The sequence below is a fragment of the Narcine bancroftii genome, chromosome 3 (genome assembly GCF_036971445.1).
Source record: "Narcine bancroftii isolate sNarBan1 chromosome 3, sNarBan1.hap1, whole genome shotgun sequence".
In the NCBI taxonomy this organism is placed as follows: Eukaryota; Metazoa; Chordata; class Chondrichthyes; order Torpediniformes; family Narcinidae; genus Narcine; species Narcine bancroftii.
In genome coordinates, this window is record NC_091471.1 from 114,278,453 (window position 1) to 114,291,446 (window position 12,994).

At 43.7% G+C, this 12,994-nt stretch overlaps 1 protein-coding gene across 4 annotated transcripts in view; it reads left to right on the forward strand.

Moving 5' to 3' along the window:
• Positions 1–12,994, forward strand: part of LOC138757507 (RELT-like protein 1) — a 279,768-nt gene that overhangs the window by 187,092 nt on the left and 79,682 nt on the right. The window contains exon 10 of one of the 4 annotated variants that reach the window (XM_069924975.1): positions 1,677–6,636. The exons of the other annotated variants lie outside the window; for them this stretch is intronic. The gene's annotated coding sequence lies outside the window, so the exon portion shown is untranslated. Of the gene's footprint in view, positions 1–1,676; positions 6,637–12,994 lie in introns of those variants that run through there. 4 annotated transcript variants of the gene reach the window in all.

Consider the following 12,994-nt stretch of genomic DNA (forward strand, 5'->3'; position numbering starts at 1 on the left):
TTGTTGTCCCGTGGTCTATTTGGGATCCTTTAGAATACTCCCAGCACATTGTAAGCTCCCTTCCTATTTCTGACTTCCACCCACACCGACTCAGTGGACATTCCCTCTACAGTGTCCTCCCTTTCTATAGCCGTGATACTATATCCCTGACCAGTAATGCTACTCCCATCCCTCACCCCCCCCCCCCGCCCCCCACCTCTTTACCTCCCATCCTATTCCTTTTAAAACACCTGAACTCTAGTATCTGCATCAGTCATTCCTGCCCTTCCCCCAGCCAAGTCTCTGTAATGGCCACAACATTGTAGTTCCACGTACTGATCCATCCTCTAAGTTCATCATTTTTATTCCTAATACTCCTAGCGTTGAAATAGACAATTTAAAAATTCCTCTAACTGGCTACATTTATGTTTTGACCCCTGTCTGTCTTTCCTCACAAACTCAATTCAACAATGCTTTTGACCTTCTGCCCTATTCGCTGCATTCACATTCTTCTTCTCCACCCACCCCTGCCAAACTAGGTTAAACTCTCCCCAACAGCTCTAGCAAACCTGCCTGCCAGGATATTGGTTCCCTCTCCAGTTCAAGTGCAGCCTGAAACTTTTTGTACAGGTCAGATCTTCCCCAGAAGAGATCCCAATGATCCACAAATGCAAACCCCTGCCCCCTACACCAACTCTACCGCCACTCATTTATCTGATCAATGAGTGAAGTGTGAAAACTGCAGATGCTCTGAATGTAGTAAAAACCTAAATGCTGGAGGAACTCAGCAATTCTCACAGCATCCATAGGAGGTGAGGCCTTCAAGGACTCAGGACCGAAACATCGATTGTATGTCTTTACCTTATATGGATGCTGCGAGATCTGCTGAGTTCCTATAGCATTCCAATTATCAAGGAACCTGAAGTCCATCTTTTTGTCCCATCCCTCCAGTCACTTGTTTACTTGACTTGCTCTTCTGTTCCACTGCCTTGGCTCCTAAACTTGTATTGCAGGATTTTGTTCATCCCTTTTCCTGCCTATGTTGTTGGTACCAACCTGCATTATTACCACCAACTATTAACAATCGTGGTTCAGAAAGTTGAGCAGCTGTTCCAAGACAGCATGGATTTTAGCATCAGAATTGCAACAAACCACCCTGGAGCAAATAATAACCATGCGGAGGAACTAGCAGGTCACACAGCATCCACGGGGATAAATGGTCTTTCATTGTTTGGACAAGATCATTAGTTGATCCTGGAGTCCGATTTGCAGCCACAGAAATGTTTCTGTCCTCTTAAAATAAAAGTCTCTATCACTCCTGCTCTCAATTTCATTCCTTTCCTTCTGTACATCAAAGCCCTGTGATGCTGTTCTCCCCTAGGAAGCCATACCCCTAACAAATATTCAATATCTTGGTTTTGATTGAGAGGGGAAATACTGTGGGACTTCTGCCCTTTGGCCATCACCCATCTCTTTTTAAATACCTGCAGTCTTCCTCTGTGCCATCATGTTGGTTGTTGTCGCTTATTAAAATTTAGGACCTGGGAATTTGACATCTTGTTTTTAAACTGTAATTTCTTTGACTGACACAGAAATTGAAATAATGAAATATAAATTATTTGATTCTGAAAAGAATCCTGTTTAGTTGCTCATTATGAAGTTGAACTTTTCCTTCTGTTTCTTAATTTGTATCTCAGCAGTTGAAATCACTTCAAGAGCAGAAAAGAAAAATGTTACCCATTTCTGAATGAAAACATATGGAATAGACTTTTGCATCAAACTGCGTAGATGTGGTCCTTATATATGTTTGCAATATTTTTACATGTTATTCACATGACAAACCAAAGCATACAATTTGTTTTTTTGAATCATGAATTTTATTGCTCATGAATTTTATTGCATGGTCAGAATTACTGCGAGAAATATTTTGCCATAATTTTGAATTCCTTTATAGTGAACACAGTGCTTTATATTTTTTCTAAAATCTTCAGCTAATTCTCTATATGTGCTTTTCAAGTTTTTTTAAACAAAAAAACATAATACTATTTAAAGCTGTAGTTGGATGTTTTTTTGTCTTAATTCAAGACATTTGTGCATTTGATGAATGGCATGGATTACAATCTTTTGAAGTGAAGAACCTACATTGAAAGTTACAAGTAAAATCATAAATTCCTGGCATTAAGTGTGTCCATTTTTCCCTTTTTTCCCTTTTTTGCTATTCCATATAACCATATAACCACTTACAGCACAGAACAGGCCAGTTCGGTCCTACTAGTCCATGCCGTAACAAATTCCCACCCTCCTAGTCCCACTGACCAGCACCGGTCCATACCCATCCAGTTCTCTCCTCTCCATGTAACAATCCAGTCTTTCCTTAAATGTAACCAATGATCCTGCCTCAACCACGTCTGCCGGATGCTCATTCCACATCCCTACCACCCTTTGTGTAAAATTTCCCCTCATGTTCCCCTTATAATTTTCCCCCTTCAATCTTAAACCATGCCCTCAAGTTTGAATCTCCCTCACTCTTAATTGAAAAAACCTATCTGCATTTACTCTGTCTGTCCCTTTTAAAATCTTAAACACCTCGATCGTCCCCCCTCAATCTTCTACGCTCCAGAGAAAAAAGCCCCAGTCTGCACAACCTTTCCCTGTAACTGAAACCTTGAAATCCTGTCAACATTCTCGTGAACCTTCTCTGTACTCTCTCTATTTTGTTTACATCTTTCCTATAATTTGGTGACCAAAACTGTATACCGTACTCTAAATTTGGCCTCACCAATGTCTTGTATCTAACTGAGTATCAGCCTTGAGGGTACTATTTACCATCACTCCTAAATTCCTTTGTTGCTCTGCACATCGCAATAGCCTACCATTTAATGCATATGACCTATTTAGATTTGCCTTTCCAAAATGTAACACCTCACACTTATCTGTATTAAATTCCATCAGCTATTTCTCAGCCCACACCTCCAGCTTTCCTAAATCACCTTTTAATTTACAGTAATCTTCCTCACTGTCCACAACACCACAATCTTTGTATCATCCGCAAACTTGCTTATCCAATTCTCCACCCCTACTTCCAGATCGTTAATATATATAACAAACAATAGTGGACCCAGGACCGATCCCTGAGGAACTCCACTAGTCACCGGCCTCCAATTAGACAAACAATTTTCTACCACTACTCTTTGACACCTCCCATCCAACCATTGCTGAATCCATTTCACTACCTCCTTATTTTTACGTAATGCCTCCACCTTTTTTCCTAAACTCCTGTGGGGAACTTTGTTAAAAGCTTTACTAAAGTCTAAATAGACAACATCCACAGCTTTCCCCTCATCAACCTTTTTTTGTAACCCCCTCGAAAAACTCAATCAGGTTTGTCAAGCATGATCTACCCCTGACAAAACCATGCTGATTACTCCCTAGCAATCCCTGTACCTCCAAATATTTGTAAATACCATCCCTCAGAACACTTTCCATCAACTTACCCACCACAGACGTCAGACTCACAGGCCTATAATTCCCAGGTTTACATTTGGACCCTTAAACAGCGGAACCACATGCGCCACCCTCCAATCCTTTGGCACTACCGCCGTGACCAGTGACATCCTAAATATCTCTGTTAATGGCCCCACTATCTGTCCACAAGCCTCCCTGAGTGTCCTTGGGAATATTTTGTCCAGTCCCGGAGATTTATCCACCTTTATCTTTTTCAACACAGCCATCACTACCTCCTCAGTTATCTTTGTATGCTTTATGACCTCCCCACTATTTTTTTTTACTTCAACTGTTTCAATATTTTTTTTCCCTAGTGAATACTGAGGCAAAGAAATCATTCAAAATTTCCCCCATTTCCTCTGACTTCTCACTCAGCCTACCTTCGCTATCAGTGGTGTTTGAATCATTTCGTGAATAGTGCAACTTTGACATCATAGAACCAAATGTGTATGTATGTGGTGGTAGAGCAGGGCTATAAATTAATTCTAGAAAACTTTAATCTCAGTGTTTTAGACTGATTAATAGCTGAGTTTTATTTATCCTTAATGATGGCAATGTACCAATGGTGCCCAGAAGCAGCCAGCCTATTTTATATTTTTATTTGCAATATAAATCCCAGCTGTACACTTCTTACACAGTTGCCAATTGAGAAAGGGGATAAATTGCATAAAGATTTGTATTTTATCCAATAAAAAAATGGGGTGGGGGGAGGAGGGTTTCTCTGCATTATGGTGGTTTCATATCTGGATGGTTTTGGAATGACAATAGGTGTTATAATTAACAAATAGTATTTATTTCTATATAAATTAATTCCACTGGAGAGTTTGTGCACCCCAGAAAGCTTTCTTCGTTTCTCTTTAAATTGGATAATTTCAACCAAGGGTTGCACTTGATGTTCTGCAGTTGGATGGTGGTGTTTATTGATGTTTGGAGTTCCCTCATTATGGAAGAAGTACTTGAAGTAGTGAAAAGCATACCATTCTTATCATTTTGGTAAGAATTTGGGAAAAGTGCAGTTTTTTAAGGTGAGATTGTGAAGGGGATCAAATATAAAGTAACATTTCCTGATGTGTCTGATGGATTTGCAAAAATGTGAACCCAAAGGTATTTGTGGATTTCTTCTTGACTCTGTTAATGATATTTTGGTCTCATTCTTTGTATACAATATATGTTTAATTTTTAATTTTAATATTTCTATATAGAGATTTTTTCAAATAATGTAATATAAAACAATGTGGGTCAATAGAAGTCCAAGTTTACTTTTTAGAATACAGTAATATTTTTAAGATAATTTGTAATCTTGTACTCAAATGCTAAATTTTGTTTCTCAAATATTCCTGTGTGAAGATATTGAAAATTGACATGTGGGCAGTAAATGATAGGCAACAAAACTGTTTTCTTAGGTCAATAAAGTAAAACTGACCTGTTAGTTTATGAATTGTGTATAGCAAGCTACTGTGATATGCTAGTAGAGTCCAATATTTGTAAATGCAACACATACTTGTTAAACATATGTAATATTTTAAAAACAAAAAAAGCATGCTGGATAATATTGTATAGCTGTGCCATTCAAATCAGAAGTAAAAGTGCAGATCTAGTTATTTTTCAGCCATGTTGACTGATATTAAAATTAACGAGGGTTTCCAGTTCATATGCAGATCAGAAGTCTCTGCTGAAAGGTGAAGCTGGATATGAATTAAAGACAAGGTCAATCATAATTGTGTTGCCCTGTATGGAAAATAACCTGCTGGTAGTTGCTATGCAGAATAACATATGGAAAAAGTGCCAACTGGTCATGTTGCTGAAGAGAAACAAAAGGCTTTTTCAGGTGCATTCTCTGCTAAGAATGAGCCTGAATAAGCAGGTGGCCCTTTAAATTTCCATTCAGGTGGCAGCGTTTAAAGCGCAACACAGGATGCAGCTCTGACCACACTCCAGCTCTTGCCTAGTGTCAGCTGTGATCAGCAGCCTGACCCTTTAACATTCGCTTTCATCCAGCTGCATTCAGGTGGCTGGGGGAGCCACTGAGCTGAGCTGATTATCCCTCTTGGAGGATGGTCACGTAGCTCGCCTCAAGAGCACCTCCTGCACATTTAGGTGGCCTCAAAACGGCCGCATACTGCCTAAACATGCGGCTTTACTTGCAGGGCAATTGGCCACCTGAAAGTGCCTAAAGATGGCTAAGGTACAAGGTGTGTCAACAATTAAAATCTAAGCACCCGTCCTTTTAAGGAATTAAATGTTTTGCCAGTATCTAACCTTGGAAAAAACATCACTGCACATGATCCAGCTATGGCAAGATAGGATCTTGTAGTTTACATTCTATTTGTGTGCAATAAAATTTATTTAACCTTTTGCTAGTACCTGCTGACATTGTGTACATATGGTAATAAGGCAGCTTTTATTGGATTGCCACATTATAGGTTGCATTACTTTGGTGTTCTGAACAACTCATTCCAAGTTGCAAGATCATACAACTTGTAGTTGAAATGATTTCCAGGAAAATAAGCCATTAAGGTTTCACATGTGATTTATAACTCGAGATTAAGACCTTTTTTGTATGTGTAATTGAACTAATGGATCATATTTGAGTTGGTTTACAGCTACTGCATTTGTCAACAATAACACTTCATCTAGCAGTACTAGTTCAAGATCTATTCTTTGCACATAAATGAAATTCATGGGGTCGTGCGACTGTTCAAGTTGTCTTTTATGAAAAGATGTGGTAACATGTTTAATGTTTCATGAATAATTTAATAATTGAGGTATTACACCTTTGGGTGAAACCTCAGTGATGGGGTCTCTGGGATGTTTTGCGCAATTTTTGAAAAAAACCTTCATGTTGTAATGTATTAATTTTATGATTTGGTATCCAATATTTTGGGGGCTTATTTTGAAAACACTGTATATTCTGCAATTTCATAAGTTATCTGTACATATCTTTGGGATAATTTTGCACTACATCATGCTTCGAATAATACCACAAATGACAGCCTCTGGTGGTGGAGGTGGCAAGAAGTCAATTGAAAGCTGGTTCTGTATGTGGTTGCACCAAGTTTGTAAGCAATATTGCAGTCGAATTTTAAACAATTTAATACTGGAATGTATATAGTTTATGCAAATATTAAATAAAATAACTTGCTATAGTCTAAATGGCTACTGGACTTCATTCAAACTTCACCAGTTTAGTACAAAATACATTACATTTTTAACTCTTAAATAAAATCTTTAACAAATTTACTAGTGGTTTGCTCAGTGGAATGCTACTGTAACCAGAAATAAGTGATTGGAGATTTTTCTCTAACTCAACTTGGTTGTGGCAAAGCACCTCAACCAACAAGTTCAAGGACAGAATTCTTTTTAAATCGGTTATAAAAGTTGCGATAGCAGGACATATTTAAAAAAAATACAACTGCAATTGGGCAAAGTCAATATGGATTTATGAAAGGGAATAAGTTTTTGAGAATGATCCTTCACCTTGATAGATCCAGTGTATAAAGACTCACATACCTTCAAAATGTGAAACCTATAAATGGAGGCAATATAGTGGAATAAAATGAACATGTTGACTAACTGAAATTTTAAGGAATAAATGGATCTTGTTTTAGGTGGTGATTAGTAATGCTTTGGCTCCTACTATTCATGATAATTAAATTATGTAATAATGACTCTGAAGTGAGAACCAAATGTAATATTGGTAAAGTTTACTGATGTCATGCTATCAATTGGGGATGACATGAAATCAGGTGGGATTGAGAGTTTGGAGGAGGAAGGCTGATTAATAAACCAGTCCACATTAATCAGTTACCAGTTCACATTAATCAATTACCAGTCCACATTAATCAACTACGCGCACACACACACACACACACACACACACACACACACGTTGCTCTGAAAAAAGTAATTCTTCATTATATATGGGAGCTATCCAAAATCATGCCTTTGCACATGGTATTAATTTACAGAACTAAATTCTAGTAATGTAAACTGGAAAGTACATTATTTGTTTGAACGTTGCCTTGCCCCTCATCTTTACATTCACAACCCACATAATGCCATACAAACACTTAATTAACTTGTTATACTTATCCCATAAACTCTTGTGCATTTTATTTCAAACCACAGAACATTATAACACAAAAAAAGTCTTTTCGGCTCCTCTAGTCTGTGCTGAACTATTATTGTGCTGTACCCAGTCCACAGCCCTCCATACTCTTCCCACCCATGTACCTGTCCAAATTTTCACCACTTCACCGAGCACCTCATAACATACTTGCACCACCCTGTATGAAGAAGTTCACCTTAATTTTCCCCATAAACTTCTCTCCTTTCACCCTTAACCCAAATCCTCTGGTTTGTATCTCACCTAACCCAAGTGGAAAAAAGCCTACTTGCATTTATCGATACCCATCATAATTTTGTATACCTTGTGGTGGTGTGAGTAGTGAAAGAAATACAGCCACCAAGTTGAGGGTCGTTAACGACTTTTATTTGAATTTGGCGTATGCCCCTTTAAGGGGAGCGTTGGGTCAGTCATCTTGTGCGTGATGATGTCACAGAAGCTGTCTGGGGCGCGCGCCATGTGGGAGATTCGACGGAAGAAACCCCTGACTGTGCCATCTTCCCAGGGCTTCCCGCCACGTGGCGTTACAAGCAGGGCTGGTTCCTCCTGAGCGAGTGCGCCGCCACACAAACCCCCCCCCCAGAACCGGCTACGTATCCCACCGCTTGGGCAGGAGGTCCTGTCGCTTAGGCTTGGCTGTCTGCACCGGCTGAGATAAGTCCAGATGGGCCGCCTTCATGCGGTCCACCGTAAAAAGTTCCTCCTTCCCCCCCAATGTCTAGGGTGAAGGTTCTGTCGGTCCGGTGCAAGACTTTGTACGGCCGCTCATACGGTTGCTGCAGTAAGTGCACCCTGCGGCCTCTTCGCATGAAAACGAACTGAGCCGAATTGAGTTCTTTGGGCAGGTTTGCATAGGTGGCCACAGTATTGGGGTCTGAGCTGAAAAACTCACTCGGTAGGGAAAGCGGTGCGCTGTACACCATTTCTGCCGCCGAGGTTTGTAGGTCCTCCTTGGGTGCCATCCTAATCTGGAGGAGGACCCAAGGTAGCTCATCCTCCCAATCAGCTCCAGAGAGCCTGGCCATGAGCAATGCCTTCAAATGCCTGTGGAACCTCTCCACCAACCCATTGGACTGTGGGTGGTATGCTGTGGTGTGGTGGAGCTTCACGCCCCCCCAGGAGTTTCGCTATCTGGGTCTACAGGGTGGACGTGAACTGTGAGCCCCTGTTGCTAGTGATGTGCACCAGGACTCCGAATCGGGCAATCCACTGGTTGACCAGAGCCCTGGCGCATGTCTCTGCGATTGGGTTAGCCTCAGGCCACCTTGTGGCATGGTCGTCCACCCTGAGGAGGTAACGAGCCTCCCTTGATATCGGCAGGGGTCCAACGACAGTCTCGTGGATATATTGGAACCTGCGAGCCGCCGAGTCGAAGTTATTTTCAGGAGTCTGGGTGTGTCTATGGACCTTGGAGGTCTGGCAGCTGGTGTAGTTCCTGGCAAGCTCCACTACCTCCTTAAGCCCATGACACACGAACTGCTCTGTGACCATCTGCACCGTTGTTTTCACCACTGGGTGAGTGAGGTGGTGGACTAAGCTGAAAACCCTTGCTCTTCAGTGCAGCGGGACTACCGGATGTGGCGTGCCTGTTGAGATATCGCAGAGCAGTGTGTCTGGGCTGTTGGGCAACTGGACGTCTTTGAGTTTGAGGCCTGAGATGGCAGTCCGCAAGGCCTGCATCTCCGCATCATTCCTCTAGGCCTGGGCCAATTGGGCATAATCTAGACTGGGGGCAAGAATGTTGATGGCGGGATGCGAGAGTGCATCCGCCACCACATTGACCTTGCCAGCCCTGTATTGGATGTTGGTCGTGAACTCTGGCACGTATGAGAGGTGATGCTGTTGTCTGGCGGACCACGGATCCTTGGCCACCGCCAATGCCTAAGTGAGGGCCTTGTGATCCGTGAAGACTGTGAACGGCATGTCCTCTAGGAAGTAGTGAAAATGACGGATGGCCAAGTACAGCGCCAGGAGCTCCCAGTCAAAAGCGCTATATTTGAGTTCTGGCGGGTGCAGCTGCTTGATGAAAGAGGCCAGCGGGTGCCAATGTCCATCAAGCCACTGTTCCAGGACCCCCCCTCCCCCCACCGTGTGCGCCTCCGGCCGTGGGTGTACTAGTAGTGGCGAGTTAGCCAGGGCCTCCTTCGTTGCAACGAAAGCCCTGTCCGCCTCTTCTGGCCAAGATAGAGCCTTTTCTTTGGTGGCCATGAGTGCAAACAATTTGCGCATGGTGCGAGCAGCTCCGGGGATGAAACGATGGTAAAAGTTCACCATCCCCACGAACTCCTGAAGACCTTTAGGGTGGGGGGTTTGGGGAAATGTTGGACGGCCACCACCTTCTCTGGCACTGGTGCGGCCCCGGTCGCCGAAGTGGTGTGCCCCAGGAACTGGAGGGTCTCCTTGCCGATCTGGCATTTGGCTGTGTTGACCGTGAGGCCGAAATCTGCCAGTCGAGCAAAGAGGGTGCGGAGGTGGGCTTTATGTTCATCGCGGCTGCGAATGGCAATGAGTATATCATCCAAGTAAATGAACACAAAGTCCAAGTCCTTCCCAACTGTGTCTATGAGGCAGGGAGTCAAAGAGGCCGAATGGGGTGATAATGGCCGTCTTACCCATGTTGTTTGGATGCACCTGGATCTGTTGGTATCCCCACATGAGGTCCACCTTGGAGAAGACCCATGCGCCGTGGAGGTTGGCGGAGAAGTCCTGTATGTGGGGCACCGGGTACCTGTTGGGAGAGGTTGCATCGTTCAACCGACGGTAGTCCCCACATGGTCTCCAGCTCCCAGACGATTTTGAGACCATATGGAGTGGTGATGCCCAGGTGCTATCCTCCTTTGCTTGCTGGAGCTTCTCGGGTAGCAGCCATCTGGGGCTAGTGTGCAGCAGGGGCTTTGCGTGGTGATGTGGTGGAAAACCCCATGCTGGGGCATGGAGGCATTGAACTGTGGATCTAGAACTTGCGGAGGATGTCGGCAAACTCATCTGTGGTGGCGGCTATGGCAGCGATTTCAGGCCTGCAGGCATCTGCTGTGTCCAGTCATGTGGAGTGGAATGTTCAGGCATTGAGCAGCCTCTTGCCCCTCATGTCTACCAGCAGACCATGAGCCCTCTGGAAGTCGGCTCCCAACAGCGTGGTGCCCACGGAGGCTAGTATGAACCTACAGTGGAACTTCTCCTTCCCGATCTGGATCTCTGCCCTGCAGGTGCCATAGGTCCTGATGGTGGAGCTGTTAGTCGCCCTTAGGGTTGGACCGCATGATCGAGTCAGAGTTTCGAATGCAGTGGCAGGAGGATGCTCAGCTCATCCCCACTGTTCACTAGGAATCGGCGGCTGGTGGATCTGTCCGTCATGTGAAGGAGGCTGTTCGTGTGGCCAGCCATCGCAGCAATTAACGGCTGCTGGCCTGGTTGTTTCCCTGAAACCCACAGGGTTGGCGGCACTTACGGGCTTGCGCTTCCGCGCGCTGGTGGTCGAAACACCAGGACGTCTGGCCCGCCTCTGGCTTGGTCTTGGGGGCGATCAGCAGTGGGCTGGTTCTTGGTTGTGCCACCAGTTTGAGGGCTGGCGGAAGAGAAAACAAGGCTTGTCTTCCGCCAGGGCCAGCATTTCTTCCATCAGTGCCGAAGGACTACGGTCCCCAAGCCCATCTAGGTATAGGAGCCTGGAAGCCCATTGCTGGGGGGTGAGCCCTAAAGTTCCCAGCAGCAGATCTTTAAGGGCGGTGTACTTGCCCACAGCCAAGGGGTGATGGATGATGTCATCCAAACTCGCTGCCGTATCTTGGTCCAGGGTGCTCATGATGTGGTAAAACATCATGGCATCTGCAGAGATGTTGTGGAGTTGAAACTGCACTTCCGCCTGCCCAAACCACGTTCTCGGTCGGTGACTCCAAAAGGGGGGATGCTTGATGGAGACAGCGTTAAGCTCTGCCGAATCCATGGTTTATTTAGTCCAGAAAGACGTCTGGACTTGTCAGGGTCACCACTGTGGGGGTGTGAGTAGTGAAAGAAACACAGCCATCACGTTGAGGGTCATTAACGACTGTTTTATTTGAATTTGGCACGTGCCCCTTTAAGGGCAGAGTTGGCTCAGTCACCTTGTGGGTGATGACGTCACAGAAGCTGCCTGAGGCACGCGCCATGCAGGAGATTCGACTAGGGAAGAAACCCACGACGGCGCCATCTTCCCGGGGCTGCCCCGCCATGTGGCATTATAAGTGGGGCCGGTTCGCGCTGAGCAAGTCCGCCGCCACAACCTCTCAATTCTCCCCTCGTTTTCCTACACTCCAGGAAATAAAATCCTCACCTGTTTAACCATTCCCTGTAATGCTGTTCCTCAGGTCCTGACAACATCTAACTAAATACCACATGATGGAACATGGAAATGCAGAGTTGCATTCCCCTGGAGAAAATCGCATATAACCTAAGGAAGAAACATAACATATTTGTTGGAGTATGCAAACCTTATTTGAGATAAATTGGCACCTAGTTGGATTAGTCCCCCCGTCTCGAAACAGAGATACTGTAATAATCAGTCGCTAATAGGAAAAGGAGTGTAACTAATGAAACAGGATATGATGCAGACGATGTGTTTTTTTTCTTGTTTAGGGTTTGTTGGGATTGATGGCCCCATTGATGTCCGTATTAACATTAATTACTTGATGGTATATTAAATTTGATGCGGGGAGGGGAGGGATAAATACAGACTCTGTATATTTTGGATAGATTGAATGATTTGTTAAATTTTGTGAAAATAAAATAATCAAAAAAAAAATCCTAGTAAATCTTGCCTGGAATCTTTTAATTTTATTAATCTCTTTCTTGCAGTTAGGTGACCGAATCCACACACAATACTCCAAATTTGGCTTCACCAATGTCTTGTACAACTTTACACAACTTCCCAACTCCTATCATCACTATCTTTATTTATGAAGGCCAGTGTGCCAAAAGCTATCTTTACGACCCTATCTCCACTTTCAGGCAATTATGTATCTGTATTTCCAGATCCCTCTGTTCTATTGCACTCCTCAAAGCTTTACCATGCATGTCCTAGCTTGGTTTGTCCCTTCTAAAATGCAACACCTCACATTTGTATGCATTAAATTACATCTGCCATTTTGCACCCATTTTTCCAGTTGGTTCAAATCCCTCTGCAATCTTTAAAAGCCTTCCTTGCAGTCCACTACACTACCAATTTTTGTGTCAGCTGCCAATTTGCTGATCTAATTTACCTCATTGCCATCTAGATCATTAATATCAATGATAAACAATAAAGTACCCAGCACCAATCCTTAAGGCATCATGAGACACAAGCATTTATACAGAGAGGCAATTATCCACCACCACTCTGGCTTCTCCCATGAAGCCAATGTTGAATCCAGG